The sequence below is a fragment of the Anguilla anguilla genome, chromosome 12, assembly GCF_013347855.1.
Source record: "Anguilla anguilla isolate fAngAng1 chromosome 12, fAngAng1.pri, whole genome shotgun sequence".
Lineage (NCBI taxonomy): Eukaryota > Metazoa > Chordata > Actinopteri > Anguilliformes > Anguillidae > Anguilla > Anguilla anguilla.
The window spans coordinates 3644968-3663058 of record NC_049212.1 but is presented as its reverse complement, the minus strand read 5'-3'; the positions used below and the strand labels follow the sequence as shown (position 1 = coordinate 3663058).

The window sequence follows — 18091 nt, the reverse complement described above, 5'->3', positions numbered from 1 at the left end:
CCAACACACACATACACATTCACACACACACTCACCCAACACACACACACGCACACACACATACACATTCACACACACACACACACATGCACACACACACACACACACACACACACACACACACATACACATTCACACGCACATACACCCAACACACACATACACATTCACACACACTCACCCAACACACACGCACACACATACTCACACAGACTTCATGAATTCCCGGCAGGAAATTATGTTGGTGCAAGATGTCTCCAGCAGGGGGAGCCATACCAACTGCCAAATCACTAACAAGGTCCAAATGGGCACACTTAAAAATAATAACTTCATCAGGCATCCTGTTCCAAGCCCAGGTGGGAAACTACCATATGGCAGAGAAAACCAACTGTCACAGTCACCGCTGCCACGGCAACAACAGAGACTGTTTGACTAAGTTGAGCTCTGTCTGAAGCAGTTTGCTGTTTAATGACCTACCTTTTGGAGGAGAACCAAAATTGTTATTGACCGGAATTTGGAGGAAAATCCGACCTTTTTTTTTGTGCATCTGGATTATGAGTTAACCCATTGTGTTTGACTGTTTGGCCCTTGTAAACTGCTTAGCAGTCCAGGTACAGAGAAGGAATATGAAAAAGTGCAAATGACTGGGGTGAGCTGGGCCTTCCTTCCCATATTTGTTGCTATAAATTTCTTAGGTTAACCCTCTCAACCATTGTGTTGTGCTCAAGATGACCATGTCCTGAGTTTACCAGCACAGAAAACCCATGGAATTAATTTTTTTTTCACCATGAAATTTGATTAATTTTTCAGGAGTGACCCTACCATTAAAAAAGTTGCCCCTTTTCTATATATTTTTATAAAAGTGGTACACCCTCAGTGTACTGTAACATTGCTTGAAGCACTGCAAGCAATGTTACAGCCAACCCTGGGTCCTGGTACAATGCATACATGCATACATACACACACGGACACACACTATCACACACACACACACTCTCTGACATATGCACGCACACACACAGACACACACTATCTCTCTGACACACACACAGCACAGACTCAGTCACAGACCCATATGGTTAACACATGTGTGTTAACTGGCTTAAGATCAAAGCTGTATCCAATCTAAAAAAGCTTCTCACAGCTACAGCATGCTACAAACCTAAACAATATAAATCAGCATGCCTATCAAACATTGAATATGCTCACCTGCCCGGTTGTGATGATGAAGCTTGGATGGCTGAAGACTTCTTCCAGTTGAACCAAGACAAAACTGAGATTTTAGTCACTGGGACAAAGACCCAGAGAGAGAAACTGTCTTTAACTTTACAGTCACTTGCACTCAACACCAAGGACCAGGTCAAGAACCTTGGCGTCCTAATTGACCCAGATTTAAATCTGGAGGCCCATATCAGAAATGTGACAAAGTTATCCTACCATCCAAGAAATATTGCCAAGGTCAGCCCGTTTCTCTCTCAGTCTGATGCGGAAAAATTAGTGCATGGCTTTATTACCAGCAGGCTTGATTATTGCAATGCTCTCCTGTCTGGTCTACAGGGGAAAAAAAGCAATTAGCCAGTTACAAAGTGTACAGAATGCAGCAGCACGCAAAGACCAGACGGAGAGCACACATCACTCCCATTTTAAAGTCCCTGCACTGGTTACCGGTTAGCTTTAGAATCAATTTTAAGATCCTTTCATTGGTTTTTAAGTCACTAAACGGCAATGCACCCACTTATTTATCGGAAATGCTTTTTAGGTATGTCCCCGGCAGAGCCCTTAGTTCCTTTGACGCCGGTCTCTTAACTGTTCCAGAGCCCAGAACTAAAAGGCATGGAGGGGCAGCTTTTAGCTATTATGGCCCAAGAATTTGGAACAGCCTGCCAGAGGACCTTCTGGCCTCTGAATCTGTGGACATTTTAAAAAGAACTCTTAAGACACACCTTTTTAGCATGGCTTTTACCTAGGTTTTATAGCACTGTTTTATCCATATTTTATTTTGTTATATACATATATGCATATTATGACTTACTTATTTATTATTATTATTATTATTATTATTATTATTATTATTATTGTTGTTGTTATTTCTTTTATTTCTTTTATTTCTCTTAGCATGGCTTTTACCTAGGTTTTAGCCTTGTTCTTACCCTCCCTGATTTACTTTTTATACCTTTCTTTTTATTTGTACTGCTTCTGTTTTTTACACATTTAAAAAAAATGTTTTTTATTTATTTTAAACTGTTTATTTATTTACTCTGTCATTTATCCGACCTTGTTTGTCTGCTGTGTTTGTTGTTGCGCCACTTTCACTACTGCTGCTGTTTACCCTAATTTATATCATGATTTTAGTTTTGTCCTTAGGTTTAAAATGTTTTTTCTTATATCCTTCAATCAACCTGTTTGTTTCTGTCTTTTTGTGTACAGCACATTGAGTTGCACCCACCGTCGGAAATGTGCTGCATAAATAAAGTTTGACTGATTGAATGATTAATTGCTGAAAATAATATATTAATAAGAAACAGAAAAAAAAATATTAGGAAAAAGAAAGAGAATGACTCTAACAACTGCGAAGGGCACTTTAATTCTCACGCATCACATGACTCTCTCTTATGACACAACGCAGGCCTAAGGCGCTTTGAGCACGTTATCACGAAGAAATTCCAGAAAGTTCCGCACTCAGTACTGAGAAAAACTTTTCAGGTCGTGTCTGAACACAACCGATAAAGCTATTTGAAATATTTGGTGCATCTGCAAAAATGAGGGAGTAGAGCACTTCAAAGAATTTACCTCCCTAAAATTAAGTGCATTCCCTCCCTCCAGCAGTGGTTAGGCCTTTCTGTTAGCATGGAAACAGAGCTGGGGCGGGGGGGGGAGGGTTGTGGCAAGCATGTATTTTCATTACAAGGGACTCTGCAGCATTCTGGCAAATGACACAAGTTGAAAAAAAATCCTGAAATCAGGGGAGCCAGACAAAAAAATAATAAAAACGCACACGAGGTAACAGCACTACAGGAAATGCGCAACCTGGAGCTCGGTGGCTAAACCCATTTAGCCGGAAAAAGATAATGCTCATTGCCACCTTGGCACTAAAGCCAAATGGGACAGGCTGAGGTAGTCCACTTAAACAGCATCGTGAATATTTAAACGGAATCTGTCAGGTCCCTTGCATACAAAATGAAGTGCTCTGGATTGCACTTTCTGTGTACACCCATGCAGGCAGCCTGCTGTCTAGCCACTTAAAGGTAAACCTACGAGAAGGCATTACAGCATTTGTGCATTAGTAAAAGCAGCCCCTGTGGCTCAAAGGGATACTGATAATGCAGGGACTTACACAGGAAACAAAGTGCTGACCTTGCCTATTGGTCTACTGAAAAACTGAGCGCGATGCTACAGGAGACGTCTAAGCCAGTTCATAATCCAGGGCAGGACGGGCCTTGTGCAATGCTGAGGTCTCCCTACCCTCTGTGTTATACGCATCCAGCCTATAACACAGACAGGGAAATACGTTCCTGTATTTTCCACAACAGACGCCTGATCCAGGAAGACACACAAAGCCTAACGGCAGCAGTCACAGAGGGGAAAAGGCTGCAGCTGATCTGGTGTCTGTGCTTGGCAGCTGATCCGGTGTCTGTGCTTGGCAGCTGATCCGTGTGTCTGTGCTTGGCAGCTGATCCGGTGTCTGTGCTTGGCAGCTAATCCATGTGTCTGTGCTAGGCAGCAGATCCGTGTGTCTGTGCTTGGCAGCTGATCCGTGTGTCTGTGCTTGGCAGCTGATCTGGTGTATGAGCTTGGCAGCTGATCCATGTGTCTGTGCTTGGCAGCTGATCCGGTTTATGAGCTTGGCAGCTGATCCGTGTGTCTGTGCTTGGCAGCTGGTCTGTGTGTCTGTGCTTAGCAGCTGATCCGGTGTATGAGCTTGGCAGCTGATCCGTACGTCTGTGCTTGGCAGCTGATCCGTACATCTGTGCTTAGTAGCTGATCCGTACGTCTTTCCAAACCAAGCCTGACTTCCCTCTGCGACGGCAGGTTCCACTGCTAATCTGAGGACAGGTGGCCACACGCGGCGGACTAGTCAACAGCGTCACAGAAAGCTGTTTAGAGAAATAAAACCAATTCACAAACGGGAGAAAGTACATTCATCAACATATGATTTATTATAAATGTTCTAAATTAGACTCTAAAAGAGAGGACATTATCATGGAATGAATTAGCATTGTCTAAGGTTAATTATGCATAATTTAAGATTTAAAATAGGGGTGTAAACCTAAAGGATATGATTCTTCAGGCAAAGGTTAGACATCTGGCAATATCACAAATTTTGCTACGATACAATCAAAAACAATCCAAGCAACAATCAATATATATGATCCAATATATCTTTACCCTTTCAACTGATACATTGATCCGGATCAATGTATCGTTACAGCTTTACCTAAAAATAAATTCCCAATTTTATAAAAATAAGTTTCCGATACAGAAATACAGTATAGTTGTATATTGTATTTCAAAAATGGATATATTGTCAATACATTCCACTACAGTAAACTATATAAGCATGCTTTTTTTTTTTTTTTTTTTCCAGAAAGCCATTACGATATACTGCAGAGGATTATATTTCTGAAAGGGCATGTGCATGTCACAGCCTTAGGCCTTAACCTTAGTGTTTTTACGGAAGTGACACATTCAGTATTCTTTTTTCTTTTTTAAAATTAGGAGTGTACGAAAAACAAGATTACAGCACAGACATGCTGGCAGAACATATGAGACCACTTAACATACCCTGCTGGGAGCTCTCCAATGCAACAGAAAGCATTCTAATTGAAAAGCCAACTCTGAGATCTGAAGCCATCGAATGTATGTATTCCCTTACCTGTTTTCTCTAAGAGGGAAATGAAAAGATGGAGGTCCATTCAGGTATCTTTCCCATGGCAACTAAATCTAGGAAGGGGACTGGGAGCTCACTCCACGTTTGTTGTTGTTTCTATTTTCAGACTCTAGAGGGCACTGCCCATATTCCTGTAAGGCATACTGTACATACACCACCATGAGATTCCAAACAGGCTCACACAAATTGTTCAGTTCCATATACCAAATTAATACAATTAAAGATGGTTATGTATAATAATATTTGATTCGGCACAGACAATCAGTCTAAAATCAAATCTAAGAGTACTTTTAACTCTGATTAAGTACATCTGGTCCCTGCTGGAGCCATATTAACTCTGTTAGATTTTTCTGTGTTCATTTGCTTGCAGTGTCTCCTGGCTTCTAATAATGATGTAGGCCTATGTGTCAGGGATTCGGGGGAACTTGTACAGAAATAAACTCTTCATAATGCAGTACCAGTACAGTCCAATGCAACCACTGGTCAGCTGTTTGGTACATAAAGAGGAAATCAGTGACTAACATGTGGCTTCCTGAATTCCTTAATGCGTAGTTTAAACCAGGAATGTCAAATCCTGTTCCTGGGCATGTCTAATCCTATAGGTTTTCATTTCATCCCTAATTTGAAATGCCTGATTCTACATATTAGCAGCTCAACAAGATCTACAGCTGTTGAATGAGATGTGCTTTGTTAGGTTTGGAGCAACCGAGTGACAACAGGCTAAATGTTACATAAAATGTAAGACCGCACAGCGCAGGATTTCCTGAAAGTTTAACGTAGTCACACACTCACAGTGGGGGTTGGGGTATCACCGCGTAAAAAGCACACATACCCTCCTTTGGTTGGAATTATAGGTAGGGTAGCGTGCGCTTTACCGTCGCCGTTTTTGCTAAATTACGCGAAGTTAAACTACAAGGCAGCGAAATAGTCAACATGTTTAGAAACGCTAAAGTTGTCCTGTTGTGTTAAACATGGGGTGAAACGTTTTTTTTTTTTTTTTGTTTCCTTCCGTTTCAGAGAGGGTGTCTCTTAAAAGCAGATTCCGCTGTCAGATTACAGAAGTTATTTTAGTTATTTTAAGAGATTGTTAAACGCAGAAATGGCTGCTGACCTGCATTGAAACCAAAGTTATCAACTTGCGCATGTTTCTTGCTCGCGGTAGCTCAATACGCTTGAGACGACCAGTCTGGCTTTTTATGCATGGAGCAGTCGTGATACAGCTGCGTTTACACGCAAGTGAATAATGAAAATATGCGATTTAAGATCATACTCCCAGTAAACTCTATTGACTGGAGCTAATTTAACTGTTCTATCAAGTACATGTAGACGGTCGTATTAGGGGTGTTGGGCCTAAATCTGATTGCCTGCCAGAATTTGACTTCCCCTCGTGTGCACTCACACGACGTTATTTGCCACTCATAAAGCACTTTCATAAACACGATTTGCTTCATCTTGTCATTTTCTTTTAATACTACTCCCATGTATTATCCCCTTCTGCAGTTTTAAAACATTCCATACATTACTTTTGTCTTATACTCTAACACCAACATTTGTTGCACTTATTTCAGGATCAAAACAAAAACTGTGTGACAACCATTAACTCTTCATTCTTCACTTCCATACACCTCCAACAAATGAAGTGAAAAACTGCACTTTTTGAAACTTGGCTTACTGATAGAGGGCCAAGCCTTTATCCCTTTCCCCCAGGTTGACCGGATCATGCATCAAATGCCACCACCAGGGCAAATCTGCAATTTTCAAAGGGCTGGTTTTTTCACACCATGTGATGTGGTCATGAAACTGCTATCAGAAGATGCAGCTGGGGCTGAAGAACAGATTTGCCTGAAGGACCCATAACTTCCGCCATGGTGGATTTGCCACTATTTAGAATTTTCTGAAAACTCTGACTTTTTGTCAGATTGCCCTTTGGGGGCAATGCAGTGATTGAACAAACACTGTGATCTTCGGCTGTGCATATCTCAAACACCTTTTGACAAAAAGCAATCAAACTGTAGCCATATGATGTGTCTGTTGTTCCCAAAGGGACTGCAGACTGGTGGACTGAACGTTCCAGTTCCAAGTCCAGAGTGGCTAGGACTGGCCAACCAGTAAGGACGTGATTGTATAAAAGACGTCAACGAAGAAATGGCAAAAAAAAAAAAAAAAATATATATATATATATATATATATATATATATATACACCAACAAATTAAAATCAAGAAAATAATAAAATCATGGTGGAAAAACAACCAAAGAAGCTTTTCCAATGCAAGTAATACAGAATTCATATAACCTAAACGCATATTTACTTGCAGACACTGATTAATTAATTGTTTACGTTAAATTTCTAAGTGGTGATATCCATGGCTGAGAGTGAGGTCTGAAGTCCGGTCTCATTAGCACATTGTGTAGCTTCAGAGCCCTGCAGCCTTGCACACTTGTCATGACACTGAGCTGGAGTGCTGAATTTGGATTCTGCGATACTTGCCTGATGTTGGCCCGACTGGACTTCCACCATATTGGATTGAAACTAGTTTCTTTCAGACTTGTCCTCGGGCACTTGTCTGATTTGACTTTATTTTGTTTGATTCGTTGGACACTGCAGTTAAGTAATTAATTAGTAAAATAATTATGGATAAGTTCGTACAAAATGGCTAGCTGTGGCCAAACTGTTGCATCGACAAAAAGTAGGTCTGTGTCCTCAATCCTGTGTCCAGTTTGACCCCAACTTGCTCTGTTGGACTTGGAATCTGATTTTCTTCAAAACACAGTCAAGGTTTTGGAAGTTGGCCAAACCATGTGGCTGCAAGAGAGCAAAGTGCACAAGAACTGATGTATGAAAAATACACGCTTTCTCTTTTTAACTTCTCTCAAACCGTTTGTCCTATTTGAACCACATTTTTATGTTTCTTCCTCTTTGGACACTGCTGGTCACTACTTATCAAAAAATATTTAACATACATAAATGTCACCAGAAGTCAATGCCAGCTGTGACCTATGTGTAGGCCATATCTCCTCAATGCAGTGTCTCATTTTGTTAAAATTTCACCACAGTGTTAATGAATGGTACAGAACACTTCTCAGCAGTGACTGGGCATACCTTTTTTCAACTTCCTATCAAAACTGGAAATGAGCCTTGGCCTGGAACAGAATGTGCTCAATGTCTTAGTAAAAAAAAAACAAACAAACAAAAAACAACATATTATGAAATTACAACAAAACTGTGTCACCATGGTTATGATTAGCCTGTGAGGCTGCCCCCAAGTATCTGTTTCAATTTGGCCTATTGGTGGCGCTATATCCAAACAGGAAATGAGCAAAACTCCTTAAAGCTTTGTCTGATTGCAATGAAACTTGGGACACGTGTTAAGTATTGAACACAGAGCATCTATGTTTTGATCCCCCCCTTCTTTTAGCACATCCTGGAATATTTTTAACAAAATGGCTGCCGGAAGCCAAAGGTCATGTGGGAAGCCTTGTGGCAAAGTAAAGTTAGGTCTCAAATGCTACATCCAAATGCTACATCAATGTCTGAACACAATTTTGTTCTGCATTTCAAATTGAATTGCAGTAACTTAAGAGTGTTATTGGATTATACAGAACACTGCTAAAGTGTATCCCTCTTTTGAAACATCCTGTTCGAACAGGAAAGAAGCAGATGTCCTTAACGCTTTTCCTGATTGCAATAAAACTTTGAATAAGTGGTCAAACACAGAGCATCATGGACCCATCCACATTTTAGACCGTGTACCACTTACACCTTTTCCTATACAGCCACATGACCTTTGCTAATGCATCACTGCTGTTACACCCAAGGTCTGACACTTGGAGAACTTGGTCCTGCAGGGGCCCTGTTGTGCTAGGCACCCATAGTTTCCACTTGCAGCTATAATTATGGGTCCAAGCATAAAGTGCTGGAACCCTATTGTATTTGTAAGAGTTCCTATTATTATATCTTCTGATGTTTCACTAATTTCTGACGTGTGTCAGATAACTTTTTACGAAACTGCACAGTGATTGATGGTTGCATACATTGGCACGGGCACTTGGTGGCCCTATAATGCTCAACTGAAAATAGAAAATTTGAAAGGGCCTAACTCCTGCCTATGTAAGAATCATTAACTCTTCCTGATTGTTGTGGGGCTGCCCACTCTGAGTCAGGTCCTGCTCAAGGCTTTTTCCTGTTACCAGCCAGACCTTTTTGTTCGCCTTTGTCACCGTAGGCCTGCTCTTGGGGGGTTTCAGGCCGGGATTTCTGTAACACTGCTTTGTGACAGTGACAATGGCCATTGTAAAAAGCACTACACACATAAAATTGAATTGAATTGAAATAAGGCTACACTTGCAATGGGTGTGGCTGTAACCATAAGGCTCTTTTCTACCTCAAAGTAGATCAATAGATTTTTATCACTGCTTCTGTGAGGTCCCATGGGAAACCGTTAAGTAACAGAACAGAGGTTAGCCAATCCAGCCATCTCCAGAACAGCATTAATAAGGACTACCACAGATGAACATATTTGCTGATCATTCTGTACCCTCAAAATAATTTCTGCCCACATTGATTCTAGAGACTGAAATCTCTCAATGGCAGTCTGCTTTAAATCACGGAACACTGAATTCCAGTTGTCACATCTGTTGGACCACTGAACAGAACATATCACAAACACCACCAGATACCATCTGTCAATTGCTCACCAGTGGATAGAAGCATCATTTCTTCCAGATTTGCACTCAAATGCCCTGGGAACTTGTGAGGATCTGTGTGGGTGTTTTGTTTATGAATGGGGGCATTGTGCTTCTGAGAAAGTTGAAAGAAAAACTTTGTTAGCATAAATACTAAGCATCACAAACCAGGAGAAAATTCAAGTTTCATTTCCCTACTGAAAAGTAAGATAAGATATACTTTTATTGAACCCCATGGGGTAATTTGTCCTCTGCATTTGACCCATCCTAGTTACTTAGGAGCAGTGGGCAGCCACAGTGCAGCGCCCAGGGACCAACTCCAGTTCTGAGGCCAGTGCCTTGGTCAAGGACAACTGCAGGAGCGCACCTAACATGCATGTCTTTGAGTGTGGGAGAAAACCAGAGTACCCGGAGTAAACCCACGTGAACATGCAAACTCCACGCAGAGAGGATCCGGTTGGACCCAGATTTGAACCCAGAATCTCCTTTTTGCGAGGCAACAGTGTTAACCACTATGCCACCGTGCCCAAGTACACAGGATGACTCAACATCCCCACAACTCTTAATGAGTAAAGACTAAAACAATTCTCAACTCAATTCTCTGACACACCCTGTTTCCTTCGGCCTTTTATTTTGGTCATTCATCGCTGTTCAAAAGATGTTATAATGTATTCTTTAACACAAAAAACTGTCTCTATAAACAACCAGGAAGCACTTTGACACAGAATGTGCGTTTCTTCATGCTTAATAACTAATAAAGGCAGTTGCACCAGAAAAATAGGGCTGTCATTACAAGGTAAAATAAAAAAATAAATAAGCCAGCAATGGATATGTAATAAAAGCGGTGTCTCCATCAGTCTATGGTCTCAATAGATTATAAAACAATTACTGAACAACTGTGTAGTCTGTATTTGGACAGTGACACATTTTTGTTGTTTAAGCTTTGTACTCCAGCACATTGGATTTCAAATGAAACAATGTGGTTAAAGTACTGACTGTCAGCTTTAATTTGAGGGTGTTTACATCCATATCGGGTGATCCATGTAGGAATGACAGTCATTTTTATGCATAGTCCCTCCCATTTTAAGTTGCAAAGATCATAGTTTATGTTTTCCCCACTGTTGAGTGGGGTAAAATGTAACAGACTTTTTAGGTAGATGCATCAAGCTTGAACAACATATTTCAGGTTAAACATACAGAATTACCATCATTAAATTACCGTTCAATAAATATTTCAGGAGATATTGCCAAAAGTCTGTTTTGACAGTTCATTGCTGCATAAATACAATTGTGTATCCTCCTACAACACTGTACAGGCGAGTGACTACGGGGTGCAGGTATCCTAAGTCTAAATGCTAGGAACTTCAAACTGCTAGGCGTGCAGTGGTAAGAGTCAAAAAGGAATGTCAGGTTTAAATTAATGCAGTTTATTGTTCACTGTGTCTAGTAATAATGACAGTATACAATGTTACAAAATGTGAGTGGCATACCTAGCATCCTAGCATACCAGGCAGTCAAGGGATCAGCCCCAGCATACCTTCACAAGATATTCAAACCCTACATGCCAGCCAGATCCCTCCGTTCTGCTACCTCAGGACGCCTAGCACCTCCCCCTCTTCGCACCTGCACTTCCAGAACACGTCTCCTGTCTGTTCTGGCCCCACGATGGTGGAATGACCTCCCTGTGGAGGTCAGAACAGCTGAGACTGTGACCCATTTCAAACGACGACTGAAGACCCACCTCTTCAGGCTGCACCTCTCCCCATCCCTCCCTTCCCCCCTGTAAATGACTAAAACTTAGGGTTGTAACTAGGCAGCTGTTTCATAGGTGACTTAGTCGATGCGCCTGTCTTAACGACTAATTGTATTTTTATTTATTTTTATTTTTCCATAGATTGCGTTGTTGCCGTTCTCGTTGTTAGTGTTAATCAGTTTAACCATCAGGGTCCAAGTTGAACTATGCGGTTGTTCCCTGTACTTGGACCGGTACTTCTCTCTAGGGTTTTCGTCATACTTGTTCCTGGTTATGGTTATACACTTTGTTGTACGTCGCTCTGGATAAGAGCGTCTGCCAAATGCCTGTAATGTAATGTAATGAGTGGTGAAATGGCCATAAGCGTAAATGGCTTGTACACGGAGGAGACCGTGTTGGCGAGGCTCCCTGAACCACTGCATGCTTGAAAAGATAGCAAAACACCAAGTCATCAGAAAAAGACACAATCATGGCAAAACAGTATAGATTGATGATCCTGCCTGCACTATACCTGTAAGCATATCACACCGGGTTAACCTTTGTATCTGGCTGGGTGCTGACCCATATGTATCAAGATCTTTAGTCAGCACCCTACCACCAAAAACACCAACTTGTTCCCCATGACATGAGTTTTCCAACAATAAAAAACATGATTGCATTGTATTATGGAGAATCTAAAGTTCACATAATGTTGATTCAATTGGATGTTTTGCATCTGAGTACTGTCTCTCTATCACACTTGCTGACTCCCTGTCAGCACAGTAAGCATTCTGTCTCACTTTGAGGGTCTGATAAGAGGCAGACTTCTGTGAACTGCCCTACACTTGTAAACAATGAAAACAAGCCAATATTACAGCCGGTGACAAGCTCTTCTTGTATTACTGCTCATTGTTTATAAATATAATAGCCAATAATATTTTTATTTTTCCATAGATTGCGTTGTTGCCGTTCTCGTTGTTAGTGTTAATCAGTTTAACCATCAGGGTCCAAGTTGAACTATGCGGTTGTTCCCTGTACTTGGACCGGTACTTCTCTCTAGGGTTTTCGTCATACTTGTTCCTGGTTATGGTTATACACTTTGTTGTACGTCGCTCTGGATAAGAGCGTCTGCCAAATGCCTGTAATGTAATGTAATGAGTGGTGAAATGGCCATAAGCGTAAATGGCTTGTACACGGAGGAGACCGTGTTGGCGAGGCTCCCTGAACCACTGCATGCTTGAAAAGATAGCAAAACACCAAGTCATCAGAAAAAGACACAATCATGGCAAAACAGTATAGATTGATGATCCTGCCTGCACTATACCTGTAAGCATATCACACCGGGTTAACCTTTGTATCTGGCTGGGTGCTGACCCATATGTATCAAGATCTTTAGTCAGCACCCTACCACCAAAAACACCAACTTGTTCCCCATGACATGAGTTTTCCAACAATAAAAAACATGATTGCATTGTATTATGGAGAATCTAAAGTTCACATAATGTTGATTCAATTGGATGTTTTGCATCTGAGTACTGTCTCTCTATCACACTTGCTGACTCCCTGTCAGCACAGTAAGCATTCTGTCTCACTTTGAGGGTCTGATAAGAGGCAGACTTCTGTGAACTGCCCTACACTTGTAAACAATGAAAACAAGCCAATATTACAGCCGGTGACAAGCTCTTCTTGTATTACTGCTCATTGTTTATAAATATAATAGCCAATAATATAAAGCACATTTGGAAAAAAAATTTAACTTAATATTGATGCAATATTTTACTTTATTTCATGCAGTCCGCAGGCATAATACAACTGGGGGAAATTTGACCTAGCGCATAATAGCTGAAGATGTATTCCACCCAGGGAAGCTTTTTCATGTTTAATTTATCCAAGCTTATGCAAATCAAACATAAAGGTAAATTTGGGCTACAACAGTGAGGTTCTGAAAAAGTATCAGCAAACAAAAAACAATAAAACATGTTAGCCTTGCATTATGCAGTTTTAGATTTCATTAGGAGTTCATGGCATACATAATGAATGTGATATGAATATGAATATATTAATTTTTTTCAGTTTATACTTGACTTCAGTGTCCCTCAGGTAGAGGTGGTGGTGGAGTTCATACTCTGCAGTTCACAGCACGGATGAGTAACTATGTTTTGATTTATGAAAATATTTGGCTATGTACAAAACTTCATTTGACATTCAATTCATAATGGGTTGAAATCTAAATTTACCAAAGTGATGAAAAGCTGCAAATCAGTTTCATATTTGCACAGCTGAAAATGGGGGAGACCAAAGCAGCTGTATCATAAATGTTAAAACATACTGCATATGCATGTAAATACCATGAAATAGAAGATGATTGTCCATACTTTTTTCTCATATTCATATTTTGATATCAAATACAAATATTGTAAGTATACACAATGAATAACCAATTTCATTCTACTGTTCCACACTTTTGGAGGGCATTGTATTATGGACAATACCCCGATTTTAAGTAAAGCATGATTTAAAAAAAAAAACATCTGAGTAAAATACATTATTGCAGCTTATATATAATATAACTGTACATTTAGTGTTGTATAGCTATTTCACAACATGCACAATAATACATATAATTCATTATAGCCATTTTATTACTGCTTTTGCAAGACTCACAATACCAAAAGAGTGCTTTATAGAACACGAACAAAGGTCAGCCTTGCTAACAAAATGCTAGCGTTAAAGTCTTTCTGTCTTGTGACAAAGCAAAGGGTGTGTGTGAGTCACTCACTGCTTTCCCCTCCCTGTGGGCGTCTGCACGTCTGACCACACAGATATGCCTATGCGAGGGAACTCCCGTAACTGAAGTTTAAAAGAAAAAAATGTAAAAATCTGTTTCTCCTGGAAACATTCGAGTTCCCACGGAAAGACAAATAAAAATGTGCGATCGCGGTCCTCTTGTGTTGTTTTGATTGCCTGTAGTATATATGTCATTGAAAAGTATTTTCTTCGTGTGGTTCCGTGAATTTGATAGCTAAGGCGTGGTTCTCCTTGTCTTGTTCTCCTTCTAGGGACGCTGTTATGCTGTCGGCTAAGTAAAACGAGCGCGGTTTAGATCATGTTTTTAGATTTTGTCCGCACATTCATCTTACGCAGAGGTTAACCAAGCTTGCACTAGAATGCGAGAACGAGGTAGACAGCTTGAATAACCTCTACGACGGATGAATATGAGGACCGCACATTCCGTGGGCACGTCAGTTTGCGCAAATGCCACGGGCTAAAAATAACAAGAACCACACCCATTACTTTACAAGGAGGTGGTCGGGACCGGCAAACAGCCGGGCTATCCGATCTGGGAAAGGCGATAACTTTATTTAGAAAACAATCGAATGAATGACACTGAACAACTAAGGGTAAAGGTGCATCATTAATGCAAGTACCCTATTATTTGACTGTATTTCGACTGTTAAAAAAAAAAAAAAAACATTTATCTGCAGCAGCAGAACAGCGCACCCACTAAAGGATGCGGATTTTGTCTTGTGGCCTCTTTGTTTGTTCCCTGTTTGATTTTTTGGTAGTAAAGTCTTTGTTTAAAACGCTACCGTTTGAGCCTCCTGTGTTTTACTCTGCACTTGAGTCCTAACCCGCCAAAACCGTGACACACAGTGATGTGTGATGCGTAATTTCCAGAAATTAATTATTAAAAAGGAAAGTGGGTCCAGAAAGCATCAGCTCTCCCGACAGCATCCAAACCACGATTGACATCACTCTGTCAAACATTGTTACTCCCAATACGTCAACAATCGATCTGTGAAGAATCAAACCACAAATAAACACCTTCCCAAAAATAGTGAAAGAACGTGCAAGGATTTCTGCTCTACATTCAGATCTCTCTTAGCTGTGTAGTGCATCTCTCTCTCTCCAGCCACTTAATTCTAGGGCTGTATGCACGCAAGAACAAAGTGTATGTGTTTTTCATGGCCGTTCATAAGCCCAGTATATCATAAAGCTGTAAAATTGCCAAAAATTTAAAGCATTGCATTGCAGTTTTATATCAGCAAGCCAGAAAGTCAGAACAAGGCTAAATAATAATAATAATAATAATAATAATAATAATAATAATATGGTTACATCACACACCTTCTATGACTACTTCAATATATAGGATGAATGTTAGTTGTAGTTCAGGAAAAATACCACAAGGAAACTTTGAAATAATATCTGCAGCTAACAAAACTTGTGTAAGAAATCCCTGAGATACATCAGACAGCAGAAGTATATGAGTGGCGAAGGATCGCGTGTAGTGTTACTCGGTGTGTCTGGGACTGGATTAATTTCATGTTATCTCAGTTATCTGACTCCAGAATAGTGTTTTAACCTTTCCTCTGTGCTAACAGTTATGCATAGATGGAGGAGACTGCTTTCCACCAGAGGTGTGGCTCTAAACGGATCTCTATCTGTCTTGGCAGACGCAGACGTGTATCTGGCTTGTGTAGCCTCCATAGACGCAACTGTGTATCCTGATACGACACTAGTGTACAGACGAGTCACTATGGGGTGCAGATATTCTCTGAGTTTGTTGGGACCTTAAAACTGCTAGGTGTGCTGTGATAAGAGTCAAAGAGGAATACCAGTTTAAACTGAATGCAGTTTATTGTACAGTGTGTTCAATAATGGCAATAAACAATGGTGCAAAATGTGCGCGGAGTTGGATGGCTATACACGAATGACATGCAGGAGGGTCTCCCCAAGCCGAAGCACACCCGAAGATCAAAGGAATTCATCAAATAAAGGCACAATCATAACAAAACTGTACATCAATGATCCTGCGACACCAACTTGTCCCCCCAGACATCAGGTTTCCAACAATAAGAAACATGATTACACTGTATTATGTAGCATCTAAGGTTCACATAATGCTGATCTTGTAGGATGTTTTGCAACTGAGCAGTGTCTTTATCACACACAGCCGTCACACACACTTCCTGTCCGCACAGTCTGTTTCCCTTTGGGATAATGGACGCACTTCTGTAAACTGCCCTACACTTACCAGATTTATTTGTAGAGCATTGTTTCAGGTCAGAAGTCCACAAAGCTTTACATAGCAATAAATGAATAAAGGCCTGATACATGATTTTTAAAAAGAGTAAGGTTGGGGAAGACACCCCTTAACAATGTTGATTTACTGCAAAATTTAAACATATTTGGGCATCAGTTTAGTATTTACTTAATGTTTTTTCTTACACCAGTATGGGGAAATTTTGGGAAATTAATAGGAATGGTGGGCAACTTTGTTGTAACAGCACACAACAAAGTTTTACAGACTTTATCATTTTTATTTAAAAAATATTTTTATCAACTGCATTTTTAAGAGTTACATTTACAACACTATTGTTTTAAATTGTAACTGAGTGGCTCAGTCTTTTTTTATTGTACTAAACTAAGGCAATTGAGAAATACCAATAAAAGAGAAATGTTTGCAATATGAATTTCTTTACTTATTAAATCATGAATGCCAGGTAAATTCATTTGTAAATAACAATAACATTTAATTTAAATCTGTAGGCCACAGATTAAAATAACATGAAAAGAAAGTCATTTATCATTAAATTCATAAATGCAATAGTTTTTTAAAAATTTTTTCTGAATGTCTAGCTAAAGCAAGAAACCTAGTGGCTCCTGCTACCTGGCCAATGCTAGCTAGCTCGTGATCAATGCTAGTGCTAGCCAGTTATTTACCCAACAGTGAACAACAAATAATATCTTCACTTAAATATAAAATATATAAACAAAAATATGTGTCTTTATGGCTGGAAAAAAATTTCAACATAGAGGAAATAGAGCACAAGCGATCATTGCACAGGTGGTTTAGATACTGGCAAATTAGGAGGACCTCCTCTATGTCCAGAATTTTTCATTTCAGATGTGCCAACTTTAATAAGCCACAAGTGAATTTCAGAAATATAAACTGGGTGTAGCTCCTTGATTGCAAAACTATAAATGATTGCTTTATAAGAATAAGGATATTTCTGATGCCTTAAATTGTTACTTTGTTGAGAGTATTAGCAGAGAGGAGGTTACTAATAGACCAGAAGGCATATTCAGTACTCAGAATGCCTTAGCAGATATTGAGATGGAGGATATACATAACAAATCTCAGTGTCTGACTGACAGAGGCCACCACTTCCCCAGTCTTAGTTTTCCTTTGTCTGTGTAATCGCTATCTTGGCTGTCATGTTATCATTGTGTTATTAGGTTATGATGTGCACCTGTGTTTCATTAGTTAATTTTATTCACCTTGTTACCAGTGTATATAAGCTCCTTGTTAAACATTATTTATTTATGTATTAATTTAAAAGGGACAACACACAGTAATCAACATTTCCGCAGTTGCATCAAATGGTACAGTGCCAGAGTTAGCTCAAGAGCTAATTTTCATCTGTAGTCCCCTAGCAGGTAAGAGATGTTAATACTGGGTACAAGATAGCTACAATACATACAGTAAGTTACATTTTTGGTATAAAAAGTGATATAGGAAAGAAAAAAAAGAAGAAAAAATCAAAGAAAGATGTAATATGTGATCCTGACCTCATCCAGCACCCCTCGAATACTAGGACCTGCAGACAGTTTTCAGTAAACAATTTTCCAGTGAACTTGCTCATCATCTGTACCTGGAAACAATCTACCTGCTACCTGGAATCAGTCCTCCCTGAAGGCCCCAGATTCCAAGGCCTCGGAGAGTTGTATCACGAAGGCGCTTGCTGCCAGACACATCACACCATCCACCTCTCCTGCAGG

General features: G+C 40.0%; 1 long non-coding RNA gene across 1 annotated transcript; it reads right to left on the bottom strand.

The window, feature by feature from the left end:
* Positions 1-7175: 7175 nt before the first annotated feature.
* LOC118209236 lies at positions 7176-14535 on the bottom strand. The gene is made up of 4 exons (XR_004761687.1): positions 14085-14535; positions 9586-9688; positions 7991-8054; positions 7176-7693 (listed from the first exon to the last, which is right to left on the bottom strand). It is a non-coding gene; the product is annotated as an uncharacterized LOC118209236 (long non-coding RNA).
* Between the last annotated feature and the right edge of the window lie 3556 nt (positions 14536-18091).